The sequence below is a fragment of the Gnatocerus cornutus genome, chromosome 2 (genome assembly GCF_029298725.1).
Source record: "Gnatocerus cornutus isolate USDA-ARS CGAHR chromosome 2, icGnaCorn1.1, whole genome shotgun sequence".
NCBI lineage: Eukaryota > Metazoa > Arthropoda > Insecta > Coleoptera > Tenebrionidae > Gnatocerus > Gnatocerus cornutus.
The window spans coordinates 19,180,654-19,197,977 of record NC_142234.1 but is presented as its reverse complement, the minus strand read 5'-3'; the positions used below and the strand labels follow the sequence as shown (position 1 = coordinate 19,197,977).

The 17,324-nt window shown below is 32.2% G+C and overlaps 1 protein-coding gene across 1 annotated transcript in view; it reads right to left on the bottom strand.

The window, feature by feature from the left end:
* Positions 1 to 17,324, bottom strand: part of hig (locomotion-related protein hikaru genki) — a 49,093-nt gene that overhangs the window by 22,130 nt on the left and 9,639 nt on the right. The window lies entirely within an intron of this gene.

Here is a 17,324-nt window from a genome sequence, read left to right as displayed (position 1 = left end):
ACGAAATATAATAATATCGCGATATTAAATTTAAAAACTTTCCAAATACCAATATCTCTAGCCCAAAGTTGCGAAATAATTTTCTGTCAGAAAAAGTACAGACGGATGCGATGAATATTCAAGTTTTCCGAGAATCATAAATATAGATCGGAGATTCAAAACTTTGGAAAATCGCGATTTATGAGAACTGATACAGAAACTTTCAGATGTGGGTACTTTTACGCCAATAAATTCGTACGATTACCTCACTCGAGGTGGTTGATATTAAAAAACTATTCCTTTTGTGGCGCTCAAACAGAGATGTGGAAATATTAAGTCTACTTATAACAACCGGGAACTTTTAATTGAAGGAGATTTATACAAGTTTTAATAAAACTTGACTAGAAAATGGAACGGTTCTTTGTATTCCAGTAATTAAGATAGTTCATTGTAAATAGAAGTTGGAGGAACTACAATGGAGCGATATTTTACTAAAAACTGTAGCGCGGTGATAAAAAGTGGTTTCAATTTGTGGTAATTTAGTCACAACGCCACGAACTTTCCGTACACTAAATTTCAGGTGTTATCAAACGTTGCGATAACTTTTGGTTATAGTTTGAAAAGGTATCAGTTACATAGTTAAACGGAATGATAAATCATGCTGTCTCCGCTGTTAATTTAAAGATAAAGCTAGATCTGGAATTATGGAAGCTTCAAGTATTTTACCGTCCTTTTTAAAATATAAAATAAATAATATTGCGAGCGTGATTACATTATAATCTCTCATTTATTCCGGAGCTATAGAGAACGCAGTGCTAAATCCTGTCAAATCCTTGATGTATTTCAATCACTTCGTTATAGAAACGCATTTGCTTAATCAAATCTCACTGACAAATTTGACAGGGAAGTGCACTTTGTTTGTTATCGATTTATACAGTGTGATTCACACAATTTCGCGACCCTGACGAACGGTAATTGCCTTTTTTTGCGTTTATTCATGTTCATGTTATTTCTAAATGTTTTGAATCAAGTTACTGGTGAAGAGTTATGTAATAGTATATTATGAAACGCGTTTCATAATGAACATTTTGCCGCATAAAGTAGTAAGTGCCGCAAAATGCATTATGATCAAGTATTTTAAACTAAAAAACTTGATTTCGAAATCTAGGGAATTTTAGGGTAGTTGGCATTTGCAAAATGTTCGAGAAAAAAATTCGAAGTAGCCAAATCTAATTTTAGTCAGTTTGACAGGTGTAACGTTTTGAGGTTACCGGAGCGCAAGGAAGCAAAGAGAGCAAAGATGTTGATCATCATAATGATGGTTCTCTTGCATCCAAAGAATTTTTCTCCGATGAATTATTAAGCCAAGTACAACAAGAAATAATAGTTTATTGATCGATTTGTCATAGTTTTTCAAAACCAAAATCTAAATTATCAACGTTGACGGCAGGTTAACAGTTTGTCTGCTGCAAACCTAAGAAAAATATACGCTCCTGGAAATATTGGCACGGGATTGGTCCATTACGATACCGAAATACGCTCAAACGCGTATCGAAATATCTTCATTATGAACGCGAAATAAAAAATTCACATTGTAGCTTCAGTTCTAATGTTTTCTGCAACACAATTTAGTTATTTTCCGACGGCCACTATAAAATATGCCACATTTCATACAGTTTTCTGGTAGTGAAAATTTAAAATTGCAAACAATTTCAGTGCGAAGACGAACGAAGCGCAGACCCGTGTGCAATGAAAAATTTGAGATCTCTGATTGGCCGACAACTGTGTGTTTTTATATTGCGCACAGGTTGACGCAGATCGGGCATTATCGGTATAGGTATAGGTGCTCTGCCGAATGACATTTTAAGTTTTAACTTGCCCGGAGATAACTTGATGTGTTTTTGCACTGTTATTAGCAAGTGGAAGAGCGTAAAATATAAACTTTAATTAAAAAAATAAATTTTAACTCTGCGATTTTAGTGATCGTCGGAAAAATATCGTGTACAACACGTGTTGAAAATTTGATTTCACACTCGTTTGCTTAAGCCTGCTGCAAAACTCGTGTGAAATCTTTCATTTTCAACACTTGTTATACAATATACTATTTCATCGGTTTCAGACTGTCAAATTTTTCAGTTTTATAAGAAGAAACAAACATATCTTCAGACGGAAATCTCTTCTTAAATTTTTTCCTCTATTTCTTGATTTTTACGTTGGAGATAAACTTCGTACTAAAATAGATTTTTAATTAAGGTCTAACTGGCAGACATTTCATCATTGAATTTTGTGAAAATGGTGGATGCGCCGGGTCAAACGACATACATAATAAAAGCGGATTGTTTGATTTTAATAAGCAACTTTTTGGTTTTAGAAGCTAAATTCAAATTTAATATCCAATTTTTCCTAAATATTGTACACACAAAACTATACCTGTGTTTATGTACAATCATATTTAGATTTTTTCAATCCGATAAAGAAAGTGTAGGCACAGCCCAGTTATTGTTCTTTGTTTGTTTCCACATTTTCGCAGATATCTCATTTTTAAACGTTTGTTGAAAGCTTTCACCCAAAAGGGTGCGGACATAAAAAATCCAGAAGTGAAATTTATCGCGAAACACGAATGTAGAGGATAGCATCGATGATAAATGTATTGTGGTTAAAAGAACGATCAAAATCTCAATGATTTTGCATTAAAAGATCTCAACTAACTTAAAAGTGTTTCGCTCGTTTTAATTTCATTTTAATTATGCCCAGTTCAAATGATCAATCCAAAGACAACAGGGAAATCAAATACGGATTAAAGAATGGAATTGGTTGTTATTGTGCAAAACCACCGACTGTGTAATCAAAACAAGTGGATTTTTGTGTAATCTGAGCAGTGTTATTTTCTAATAGTGAGCAGCTTATCGGTCCGTGGCATTTTAATTCCCTAAATTAATTTAATTTATAACAAGATATAAACTCAGTTAAGTAATCTTGTTAGGATAACTTTTCTCGTTTTGGGTTGTTTCCCGGAACGTCCTCTACATCTAGCAATTATTTTTTCAGTTCAAAGATTATGAAAGAGTTCACATTCGACAATCCGCCGTCACAAGATAATGAACGTCATTGTATACATTTCTCATTAATAACGACAGATTCTCCGGTTTTTATTCTCTTGTGTATTATCATTATTTCACGCCACATACATCACTGAATTGTGAAATATTTTCAATACCAGTCGACAATAGCAAAATCTGTCAATAAAAGCACGTGAGATTCAATCGACTAAACATTGTCATCAAGGCTTTGTCTGTTGGATTTTATTCTTTTTCTGTAGTGGAAATATAAGAATATCGATAACTTGTGATACCTACCAGACTCAATAGAAACGTTGTTAGGAGGAAGACATCTAAAGTACACAGATAAGACACAATAGATTATTTCCCATAAGACTCCATTTGAATTTTATTTTATCGATTCCGCCACAAGACAAATACATTTTCTGTTTTACATTTCGTGACCACATTGGGGATCTGTAGAGAGAAATTCTGTTACTCACTTAAATGGCCTCAATTTATCTTAATTTAATTTAAAGCCAACAAAAGGTGGAATCAAGAGTTGCACAGATTGATGGGTCCTTAGGGCCGCAGAAGTTTTATACACAGAATAAAGACAATCGGTGTTCTTTGAATGCAAATTTCGATGTGACGAATTGCATTAGAGCTACAACGTCCCAGTTTAATTCGCAAAACAATGGTGGAAGAAAATACAACTACGGAAATATAAATTTATCTTAGAACAAAACTGTAACTCGTTGTTTTCAAAGTCGAGTAATTTTCTCGGTGATTTTAAAAATTTGTAGAATAGAAGTTCGTAATTTAGAACTTGGACCGTCCTACCAAAATCCCTGTTCATTTCCTCCGAACTAAATTGGTTGTAAAGGTGCTCATTTAAATACATTTAAATGGGAAGATAGCCCCTGCATTTTCTGCCAAATCCTCGGGGACACAGATTGCGTCAATGTATTTCTCGCTTCGATAAAGTCACATTTGTTTTAAAGTTATTTTAACATAATCGTAACTGATGGCTCTGTAATTATTCCAAATTAATATAGGCGAACCGCAGTTCAATTTCGAGGATCTGTCTGAATAATAAATGATATTTGGCAACAAAATAATTTAATATCAGAACAAGCCGCCGATTCCGATGTGAATCATTCGTCTTTCGAATTACACTTTGGCATAAATAGTGCGAAACTTCGATTTCTCAGCGCAGCAAAAAGACGAGTGAATATTGCGTCTTTGATAAAATTAATGTAGATTTTATGATATTAGGCACCTTTGATCCTCCTCCATAAGTTATTTCGTGGCATTTGCATTTCCTTCAGCTACTAAGAGATGGAGAAGATAAACATTCATCTCCGGAGTTTTACCGCTAATTTTCGTGCAGAGTGCCAACGTAAGCAGATTTGGTGTTTTCATTTTTTAATTAGACTTAAAGCCAAAGAACCGACTTGCGTTTCAAACATTATTCGGATTTTGCGCCGTCTAAATATGTACAGGATGTGTACAAATCAAACGCGATAGTAAATCCAATGTAGCTGACAGTAATGAGTACGAAACATAATACAAAATTAATTTTAAACTGCTCTAAATTATTAAATTATTTATGTTTCATCCACTAATTTTTGTAATAAATTCGGTTTTGAATAAAGTGGTTAGCTTTGAATCCGTTAAATGTTTGAATATGAGCTCAGAGGAAATATCCACGTAGTCTTCCAACTTGGTCCTTTTGTAGAAAGTCCTTTAATACGAAGTGACAAGTTCATTCCAGTCATAATGCCACAACAAAGGAGGAAAACTCCTCCTTATGTTTCCATACATTTGTATTCTAATGCACGCCAAACAGCTGATTTCTCCCCCTTGTCTCATTTCACCTATATTACAGTTTCGTGGGTTGTTTATCTGCAAAAGTTGTCGAGATGTCTCAGTATAAGCCTTGTTTACGACGCAACTTTATTTAGAGTACGTATGGATAATAGACTTGGATTTTTATATTAAACAACCCTCTAGTTGAGTGTAATCTTTGGGGTTGTTTTACACCAATCGCCGCCAAATATCACAGACAGTTAAACCGGATAAACTTCACTATGAAAGAAACAACACTCTTAGGGAGCTTTTTAAATTTCTTCTTTTAAAACTGTTGAAGGCAGTGGAGCGTGTTTGTTCTAGAACCGCAAGAGTGGTCGTAGTTCACGCTTCCCTGCAACGCATTCGTCCCTCCTGAGGCTACCCTAATGGCTTTTGGCACAGCACCTCATAAAAACAACGCCAGTGTACTCCTTGCTTATTAGGACAGGACAAAATGAAATTTCGTGTTATTTGCTTAAATGCTATAAAACATTTTTTACGAGGGCTAAATGGACAGGATAATACAAAATTTAAATTTATAGACTATTTTAATTAAAGAGAAAAATATATCATTTCTAGTTCTTTCATCGCGTTTGGAATCACATAAAAAATTGGACTAGTTGATTAATGTTCATTTTTGGAAAAATAAGTAACTAAATCGAAATTCAATCAAAAATAGTATTTTTTTCAAATTTGATTGATCTAGCGTCAAAACTGCTAAAAAAGCCGATATGAACAAAAAATGTTGAAAATTTTTAGTTTGATTTAAAAATAAAAATTTCCAAAAATTGTTGTTGAGGTACCAAAATTTTTAAAATTGGCAAACTTCATCAGCAAGCTTAAAGTAGTATTTTATAAAAAATTTGTTGTTTTAAAATAAAAACTACAAAACTTACAGATGTGAATAGAAAATGTAAGAAACTTTTATATCGTTTCATAGATAAACATTTCTAAAAATTTTCTTTACACTCTAAAATTTTAGAAATTAAGACACTTAGCTAGTCAATAGCTATATCAATCTAAAAAGCAGCTCGAGATCTATCACCTAAAAAGCAGCTAACTTCCAAAAAATAAAATTTCAAATTCAAACTATCGAAGATCGATTTCTAAGCTAAAAAATCGCGAAAAAAACGATTTTGAAAAGAGTTTTAGTATATTCGTCTTAATTCCGGAGATATCGAGAATAGTATTTTAAAGAACGTGTTTTGTTCCATGCCATTATAAATGCCATTATAAAACAAGTCCTTTATACTATTTTTTCGAATTTGCATCCTTTTTTTAATAAAAAATTTAAATTTTCCAATTCTAAGAGTTATCGTGTTACACGATTGGTAATGGTTTTGTAACCACGACTTGCCACTTGATTTTCAAATTTAATTTAAAATTTGACATATATTAAGTTTTACTGTCACTGAATTTTGACATAACGTAACCTAACCTCACAGCCAGTATTCACATCTATTATATTTAGGTACAGTTATTGTTGACCGCAAAGGACAATTCAATTATATTGATACATTTTTTATTCACGCAGCAATTTATTAAACACGAATCGTAAAATCCAAATTGACCAAGAACTTGACAGGAAACAAGTGACAGCCAGACTAATTATTTCTGCCAATTCTTAAAAAACAAAATTTCCTATTTTGAGTTCTTTTATAGATACCTATAAACCAAGGTTCCTAAATTAAGCAAGTTTGCTCGTTACTAAGACTGAAACTCCACCCTCTTTTGGTTGCTAGGGACGTGTGACCATAAATGACGTCACAATAAAGTTCTGTCAATTGGTTTGGGGTGTAAAAACATTGTTGATAGCCAATGTTGTTTACCAAAGTTCTTGTAGAAGCATCATAGTGTTAAATATTGCTGTTTTAAATAATAATAGCAATAAAAAAATCAATTGAAATTTAAAAGAGCTATCCGATGACGTATTCGCGCCAGTTCAAGAGGCCTGCTCCTATTGGCTCAAAACTTTGTAGCAAACCTGTTAATTTTAGTAACCTTGCCTATAAACGACTCCAAATTGAGTACTCTAATGGACCTATTAAAGCGGCAAATTCGAAAAAATCGTTTTTCATCCTCCAAAATTTTGGCTTTCTGACAACAACACGAAATTTCAAACGCCTCTAATTCAGTTATTTGCTGACGGACAAGAAAAATTATGATAGTTTTAGATTCAGCGCAAAATCTTGCTTAAAATGAGCTCATATAGCTAAATCTTGTAAATTTAGTTGCTCTACAATAAAAACTACCAAAATTACAGATGTGAATAGAAAGTGCTGGAAATTTTTAGTTCGAATCATAGATAAAAATCTTTAAAAAATGTCTTTTTTTTTCTATTATTCAATTTAGATTTTCTCTTCTTTTTTAGCTGGTTATGATGCTTTAAACAATTTCAATTTTATCAAATAATACGATTTTTAAATTTTTGTCGAGAAAAATGAAATTCTGGTTGTGAAGTAAAATCATAAACTCTTGGGGTAATTGAACGTATTATTTTCAAACTGCTAAATAGCACGTCGCGACGCCGTCACCGACGCCCCTTTTATTGTTTTAATTACAAAAATAATAAAGCTTCTGTTTCTTTAGATTGAATCAAATAAGTAATTTGTGGACCTTTCTTAACATGATAAAATGGTGGATGCGCCGGGCCACATCATTATTTTCAAGATTGATAACTTTAGTTCACTGATTTCAATTATAAGATTCATCAAAAGTGGAATTGAACGCAGCCTCTACGTTACCAAATTTACTTAAGATAGCTTTTCAGCTTTTGCTCTTGGAAAGTTTCCTGTAAGTTTGACTTGTTGTGTCTGGCAAACTAATTAAAGTATATCGAAGAAACAAGTAAAACCTTTCTCAATTCTATTATAATCCGATATTACCGAAGTAAAGATGTGGCACCTAGAAAGAACTACACGTCACTTTGATCTTGAGAATTTCAATTAAAGCTCAGAAATAGGCGAGTTAAGATTGTGATCAAAGATAGCGTGACACCTTTATAAAGTCCTTTATTGAAGTTTGTTAAAATTTAATACAAAAGTTGCTTTGAACGCGAGACAAATTATACAAGGCAGGTAATATGCGAAAGGCATGTTGAAATTGTGCCTTTGTCCTTAAAGTCCTTTATATTCCGTTTGCGTCTTTTCTACAAGCAAGAAATGTTAAATATAAGATATATATTGCTACATGCAAACGGGAATTTGTAATTTTATTCAATAGATCAAAGTCGTATCAGAAAAAGTTGGTGTCGCATGAAAAATGTCTTTCTCGGTGTTTACAGCCAAGTCTTTAGCGAAATTTTGTGTAGGAATGTGGCCATTCTCGCACCCTCGTTTCTTTCTCTTGATGGCTGTGAAATGTCCACAACGATTGCGCTTTTGATGTGACCAACAAACAGATCTCGAGTGAGTTCAGTTCAAAATAGTTTAATTGTGGGACAATGAAGGCTTTTTCAGGGAATAAACAATGCAAAATTGTTATGTGTGCGTAGTAACAGTAGACGAGGAAAACGTATTGTAAAGTTTTTGTCATTGTATATGGTATTGTAGTGCCCTACAAAGGATACACTACCAACTTCGAACAGTTTAAGCGTAAAGGATCATGAATACTCTCGAATAGTTCTGATGGAAACCCCTTAAACAACAACAGCCATAAACATGGACCCGTTGCTTATTAATGCCTCACTTGCTATAATCTTTTGTCTCAATTTTATTGAAAGTCCTTGATCGTAAGGTCCACTTTGGCAAAGCGTCTTACTAGTTTGAATATTGCAAACAACTGTGGACGTGTTGCATGCCAATACTGAGCGAACTGGAGACGAAAGGATTCTCAGAAAGGGAAAATCGTTTGTAATAATTACAAACTTGCACATAACAATGCACGGCCCTTTGAATAAAGACATGAATTATGCATGTTATGCAATCACTTCAGACATTAAGCAATATATCGCGACACTCTGATAAATATCCGCATATTTTTAACACTTCCAAGACATCCATTCATTCTCCCCAACAAATCACGTCTTGTTATGAAAATAGCAACACAACGCCTCATATATCTAACGTAACAAAGATTTCCATTTAACTCTACATTTGCTGCAGTTGTTATTGTATTCAGGTCGGGTAACTTCTTAAGGATATTTATGTTTGCGAATATCCTTTTCCGTTTAATTTTCACTAGCAAATTTCCAAACGTAATAAGATAAATTAAATGAACTACTTAACGTAACTCTATAATAGCTATCTAACTCTCTTAACACTCTTTATCGCATTAAATTTAAATAAATCAGGGCATTTGATAATAACGTCGTTTAAATTTTGATTAAGTTCCGAAGTTACGTGCATTTCGTTCAGCGTTGTTGCACAAAACTTCAGTTTTAATCTTGACTGGAGTCTAAGTTGATAGATTTTGATTGTTGGAAAACTAGATATGTAAAACTTTACATTGTTCTTATGTCATTAGATACGCGCTTGCTTCAATGTAGAAGCTTTGTTATTAGAGGACAGATAAGAGTAAACAGAGGATTGTTTTGCTAGTGCTTTTAAATGATCCTCAACACGCTAAATATTTGCCTACCTCTGATTCTCTCGTGTACAATAAATTTAATTTGCCGGTAATTATTTATTATTAGTACTTTTACAACAATTTTAGAAGAAATAGAATTTTTATAACGAACGAATGATTCATCAAAGCCAAATTCAAATCCAAAATTTTAAAACTGAATCCTCAATTTGATTTTCAGTTTCAGTTTACTGAAGATAATCTGAACGACTTAAAAAACTATCTTAAATGTAAATAATTTAAAGAATTTTATATATTTAAGAGATTTTATAAATTTATGATTCAAAAAATGTTTATAATAGGTAAATCCAAAACATCGATTTCGAAAAAAATATTTTTTTCCGTTTTTAGTTAGATTTTGGTTTGAAATTTTCTACATTTTGGTTTTGACTAAATCTCAAGTGCAAGCTGTATAAAATTCTAAAACGTCAATCTCCAAAAATGCAAAATTCTACAGTCAAAGTTACCAAAATTACAGATTTGTCTTACATAGAACAAAAATTCCTAAAATCTTTTTCTGTTGTGGTAACTTTTTGGAATTTAAGGCAGTAAATTAGGAAATCAAAAATAGTAATCTGTCTAAATTTGATTGATCTAGCGTCAAAACGGCCAAAATCACAGATGTGAACAAAAAATGAAAAAAACTTTTGATTTGTTTTCAAAATAAAAATGTATGAAAACTTGTCTTTGGTGTTAATTTTTTTTTGTAATTTTAACAATCAATCAAGTCAAAAAAAGTATCGTCTTTACATTTAGTTGCTCCAGAACTCAAAGAACCAAAATTACGAGTGTTAATAGAAAATGCAGCCAATTTTTAGTTCGTTTAGAATATAAAAATTTCTAAAAATTGTTCTAGACGCTCTAAAATTTTAAAAATTGGAACGCTTGATCAGAAAGAGAAAAGTAATAATTTCTATAAATTTACTTGCTCTACAACAATAATTACTAAAATTGCAGATGTTAATAAAAAATGTAGAAAATTTTTAGTTCGTTTCAAAAGTAAAAATTTATAAAAATTGTCTTTGTTGCTATAAAATTTGGGGCACTTAATCAGCAGGTCAAAATTAATAATTTCTGTAAATTTTGTTGTTTTATAATAAAAACTACCAAAATTACAAGTGAATAAAAAATAAAGAAAATTTTTTATTCGATTCATACATAAATTTTTTTTAAATTGTTTTTGTTGCTATAAAATTTTAGAATTTCGGACATTTAATCAGCAAGTTAAAAATAGTAATCTGTATAAATTTACTTGTTCTAGAATAAAAACTAGCAAGACTACAGATAAGGATAGAAAATGCAAAAAATGTTTTGTTTGTTTCAAAAATAAAACTTTCTAAAAATTGTCTGTGACGCTCTAAAATTTTAGAAATTAGGATATTTGACCATCAAGTCAAAAGTAGTAATCTCGGTAAATTTATTAGTATTTCTACAAAAAAATACTATTTTCTTCACTTTATACGAGTAAAATAGTTGAGAATTGGCCCCAAATTTAGTTGACCGATGTTATTTTGGCATTCAAAGCTCATTTCCGGTAGCAAAAATCAACTTGACCCTAAATAACAAACCTAATATGAAAGCAATATTAGTATGAGCATCAATTCGTCACACTGTGAATTTTCACTGATGCGATATTCTGTTTCCCCCATGTTCATATGGCCAGATACATTAAAATTAATGTTGCGTTATGGCTTGATTTATATTTATAAAGCAGCATAATGAACTATAACACACACAGGACGTCAGATATCAAACAATGCAGCACCGAACTTTAAAAATCTACTAAAGCTTGCTAAGAGAAAAGTTTAAGAGAAAATTATTCATACACTACGAGACGAATACAAATTTCAAATTACCTACTCTGCAGGGATCTTTTTAATAAAAACATTTCTCATTTCTGGTAACCAGGATTCCACAGTAAACTGTACTGCAGCAGTTTAATTTTTCAGCGTCATACAGAATGTTTATACAGTATAACTTTAAAAGAAGAATTCCGTTCGTTTAGCACCTACGAGATAAATTCAGCAGGATGTAATAACTACTCGCCACAAATCCGCTGAGTTTTTAATAAAATATTTCGAATCGCTGGACTGGAACAACAAAGTAAAAAAAGATAATGAACGAATATAATTAAACGTGATCAGTGAAGCGGTCGACACCCCAAAATGAAATGCAAACACCGGAAGACTAAAACTGCTTAAAAAACAAACAATTCATTATATTTATCTAAAAATCAATAATCCGAATTAATCACCAAATTCGCCGTGAAGAAAATCACCGCCATCTCATTCCTGATTCCACTAAAAGGGATGAGAGCGGTCAAAGTTAATATTTAAGGTTGACAAACTGTGTCAACTCGATGGTCTGCATAATTCAGCCGGTTGTAAAAGAGGTTGGAACATTTCGCAACTGACATTAAATTCCAAAATTAGTTACGTAACTTTCATTTTGAATTAAAATTAGATATCAACCCAATTTTAATAAAACTCATTTCCACTCACACACAGGGTTTGAAACAGATTCGACCCATTAAAAGTAAGCTTAAAGTTTGTTTTTTCCAGCTGCTTTTGTTGATGGATGGATTCGTTGCATGTAAGCAGACATTTCGCATGCTGGACATGAATACCGCCACAAAAAGCGCAAAAAGTTCTTAGTTTAGTATAACAAAAGGAAAAGTTAGTTGATAACATATGAGCTCGAAAAGTTGAGATTGGACGATAAAGCGCTTAATTAGGTAGGTGGTCCAAATTATCTACAAGTAATTGGATTGTGTTTTTTCTACCGTAAAATGAGAAATATCACACTCTTTCTACCAGTTTAATAATCAAGACGCAATAAAAGAACTACGACTACGATTTTTACAAGTTTTAACGATCTATAAAGCGCGCACTGAGCTAACTATATTATAAAACTTCCCAATTCCTTCTTGTGAAAACAGTTTTCAAATTAAAATGTAATAAAACGAATATGCAGATCCTCAAGCCGCGAAAGACAGGTCATTGAACAAATTGTCAATTCCATTCTACGGCGAATTTTTCAGGATTTGGTGAACTGAGAATCTAACCCTATTGTAAGGGATTTGATATATTGAGTTCCAACCGCAATATCGGTTTCATGCCTATTTTACATTGAAATTACCTCTGACTTGACTCACATGACGACTAAACGCCATAAAATATGACAACAAAGATGATTCCTCGAAAGAGAACGCGAAAAGTTACTTGCAACATTTACCTTCCGACTTCCTTCCAAACTTTCAGCTTGATGCTTATATAATTTACGAGAAAAGTGTCTGTGGATCTGAATTTGGCTTCGGAGAGAAAAGCGTATTTGTAAAGGCAACAGGACGTTGCGATAAATTCAAATGCTCACACAGGAACGAAATTAGCAACTCTCAATCATCACGTTAATGAGACTTTGCTTCTTTCGCAGTTTCAAGATCAATACAAGTACGTTTTAAGAGGCCAAATTAGCAGAAATGTATCAAGGCTGGGCAGTGATAAAAATTTATCTAACACACAATAATACAAAAAATGATATTATATTTCCTCGCACAACTTGCCAAGCCCAGAAAACGATTCTTTGTTGAAATGCATCGTCATTAAGAGCCTCTTTTATAACAAAGCCGCCGTCATTATCCTCATGTATTTCTTTATTTTGTGTTCCAAAAACTACTAGTTTAATAAATCTGGAAAACATAGTCGACACGATCGAAAGCTTGCGAGCTTTTATGCTCTGGAGATATTATTCTGTGTTGCATGCAAGCTCACACATGACTGTTCACTTTACGGATTTACGAAGAACATGTAGGACAGCGAATCAAGAAAGCACTAGTTTTCGCAGTTTTCGAATATTTAAGCTCCTTATTGACTAAAGGGTTGTTTGGTTAAAATGTTAATTTCTATTATCATGCAAATTTGTTGTCAGTTTTAATTACTATTAAAATTTTAATGGAAGTCTGGTAAATTTAGTTAAAAATGTTTTTTCTGCTAAACTAAAAATGTATGGCGTCATCAATTTACAACTCTTCACAAACAAGTATGTTTATTATCTTGGAGTCTGAAATGCTTTCGCAATTACGTGCACATTTAATTTGTTTGCCGAAAGCTTATTCCGGAGAGTAGAAATCAAATAGCACATCTTTGAATCAATAAAATAGTTTTCTAAAGTAACTGCACTTGCCCCCGTTCTTAATTCCCTTTGCAATCCAGAGGTGTTTGAAGCTGATTGAATTTTTCAAAGAAAACGAGAAAACAATTTTCTTCAAGTGTATATTAATTGGTTTCTTCTTGATTCAGAAAAACGTTTAACGAGAACGGAGAATAATCGTTCTGTTTTTTGCCGTCATATTTCATTCCTTCGGAATCGAAGAAACGGCCCGCCTTGAAACATTTAATTCAAAGCTTTTCTATGTGACAAGCGGTTTGTTTTAGCGGCAACAATTTTATAAAGTACATTTGGGCTGGGAAAACCATTCCGCTTCGCAAACAGACACATATTTTAGCAACGAAAAAGAATCACAACCCCCAGCGTGTTGTTGATATTTATGAAAGTAATTATTTATCCGCTGGTGCATATGAACTCGACGATTTTTGCACACGACGATCCGGAACAACCGCATTAGCATCGAATTCACGACATGTGCACCATCTTGTGTCTCGATTCACGTAATTTCTGCTTCTGACCAAAATAAGTCACATTTAAAATTCTGAATAAGCTCACGGGGAAATATACAGCTTGATATTTTACAGGCTGTGCGAGATAAGCTCCAGATAAAATCTGGCATGTTTATTTAAGTCGTGATTCAAGTTTTAAAAAGGCACACATACATGTACAAGAATAAAAAGCTTTGACCCGACATAAATAAAAACGCTGTAAATGTCTTCTTGTGTACACGTTTGTGCCTACTCGAGCTTAGTGTTCATCGTGTTTGGACAAAGGGGAGATAATAGATACTGAGATTTTCTGATTTCAAATTGTGGAGGCTTGGATGGTGTCGAAATCAATTTACTGTACAAATAAAAGTACGAAGTGTAATAATTAAAATACACTAACGTTCAACAGTCTTGCACTTCTTCAATCAGGACGAACCAACTACATATTTTCAACTTTTGTTATTAAAATTTGTATCTTTGTTATTTTTTAAGTTATAACAATGAAATTTTGGGGAGGTTACTACTTCTAAAGTGGTTATTTATTGTGCTAAACTGCAAAATTTTAGAACAAGAAATAGGGATTTTGGAAAATTTAATTTTTGGTCAAACCACATATTTTCTACTTTTTTATTAAAATTCGTATCTTTGTTAGTTTTATAGTTATGACAATGAAATTTAAGAAGGTTACTATTTCTAAAGTGTTCATTAATTGTGCCAAAGTGTAAAAGTTTAGAACAAGAAATAGAGATTTTAGAAAACTTAATTTTAGGTCGAATCACATTTTTTTTATTTAAATTCATATCTTTGTTAGTTATTAAGTTATAACAATAAAATTTGACGAAGTTACTATTTTTCAAGTGTTTACTTAATGTGAGAAAGTGCAAAATTATAGAACAGAAAATAGAGATCTTGGAAAATTTAATTTTAGGGAAACCCAAATATTTCAACCTTTTTTTATTAAAATTTGTATCTTTATTAGTTTTTAAATTATAACAATGACATTTGAGGAAGTTACTATTTCTAAAGTGTTTATTAATTGTGGCAAAAAGGAAAAGTTTAGAACAATAGATAGAGATTTTGGAAAATTTAATTTTAGGTCGAATCACATATTGTCGACTTTTTTTATTAAAATTCGTATCTTTATTAGTTTTTAAGTTATACCAATAAAATTTGGGGAGGCTACTACTTTTAAAGTCGTAATTAATTAGGCCAAATTGCTAAAATTTAGAACAAAAACTAGCGATTTTGGAAAATTTAATTTTAGGCCGAATCACTATTGTCAACTTTTTTTATTAAAATTCGTATCTTTGTTAGTTTTTAAGTTATAGCAATCATTATCTGTGTCAAAGTACTAAACTTTAAAACGAGAAATAAATATTTTGTAAAAATTTATTTTAGAACCCACCAAAAATTTTATTAGATGTAATAGATGTAATTTTTATTTTTGTTAATGTGAGAACAGAATCGTTTTTGTCTTGTTAGAAATTTAAAAAAAAAACTTTATTTTTATTGAATATTGCGTAAATTACAGTTATGCCCATATTCAATCTTTTAAATTTATCATGGTTTTATAAGCGGGTGCACGACTTTTGAACGTGCGCATATTAAATATATTTGTTCAAAGAACAAAGAAACAGGAAATCACAAAGAATGTAGTGTAGGGTTGTATCTAAATAAGGTGGAAAATTTCTCATTTTAGTTTACATCCAAGAAGGTCCAGGCTTCTCTATGTTATTCAGATCCCTGTGGAGTTTTCATCGTAGTTATGTCCGGTATGAATCTGGGATGGGACAGGCCTCTAAAATTACATGCATATCTAAGCACATAACATTCATACATGCATAGAGATAATAATGATTATAATTAGACGTGGTGACCCATCTGAATTCTAGAAACTTTTGATTGTGATTTTATAAATAAATTCTTGGATTACTCGTCCTTATAGTCGAGTATTACCGTTGCTTAAAATTAAAGCAAAATCACTTTCTCTTTTACGAAGTTTTATGGCCCTCAACATTAAAAGTTTAATCTTACTTTCAGGCATCTAATTTATCTACAACGACCTTCCTAAGTCTCAAATAAACCCAAACATCCTCGAGGCTTTATCAAATTCTCATTTTCCAATTTAATAAAAAACGTGTTGCCTAGATGTCTTTTTTTTATTTAAATTTGCTCGCTTAGAGCGTGGTAAATGAAATCTGCGATATTAAAAATGGAAGAATTTTTATTAGGAAATTTGATCGAAGTTGTGTGGATCGTGTAGAAGACAGAAACAATATCCATTATATTTCCCTGTCGACGAGAGGATGAAAAACGCGACAGTTGAAAAGCTGAGGGTAATGAGCCATGGCAGGTGTATCCATATACCATTAGCTCGCAACATAGGAAAAAGAGCGAACCTCAAAACGAACGTAAGGTGAAGCTGATAGTAGATAAGGATGCTTCGATTTATATTCCGAACACCAAATAAATCAAACCAGGGATGAATTCTTAATATAAAGATGTATTACGTGAGCCGGAGGCTCTTATAAAAATGGCTCCCAATTTCCAAGAAATTATACACAAGGCATTTCTAAATCCAGATTACTGCTATTAATAATTTTGTGGTTCGATAATCTTGATTGAATTATTTCCACTGACTTATTGCTTTCATAATTTCGTCCAGATCGTTGCAGATAAACAATAAACTCGATAGGTGGATAGATATGCGTCTACATGTCCAAATCAGATTGATGCATGCATTGGAGAATAGCTTCACAAATAAACTAGATATCGACTGAAATGTGTTAAAACGAATTTTTGTTTTCAATCATAATTAAGTTTTTGAATGCAAAATAAATAAGATACTTAGCAACAAAAAGAAAAGGAAACGATAATAAAATCCACATCTTTCTATCTGTAGACGTACGGGAAAAAGTTTTGAATTCTGCGCGAAATTCTGCGTAAAATGAGTGCCAGTAAGTAAGTTTGCTGCACAATAATTTTATCTCGAAACATTTTTAGTAACAAGAATTGTAATAGTTACAGATTCTATTAAAAAACATTGCAATTTCCATCAGCGAAACACGGCTGGAATCCTCTTAAGCAAATCGATCGCTTCTGCAAAATTTACGATCACTCGGCAATAAATAAGACACGCTACAAAGTGTCGTAAATTTACAAAGAATAGCATTATAGAGTGTAATGGTTGAAAATCGACAAAGAATTACACGTTCAAAGTCCTCATGTCACGTAC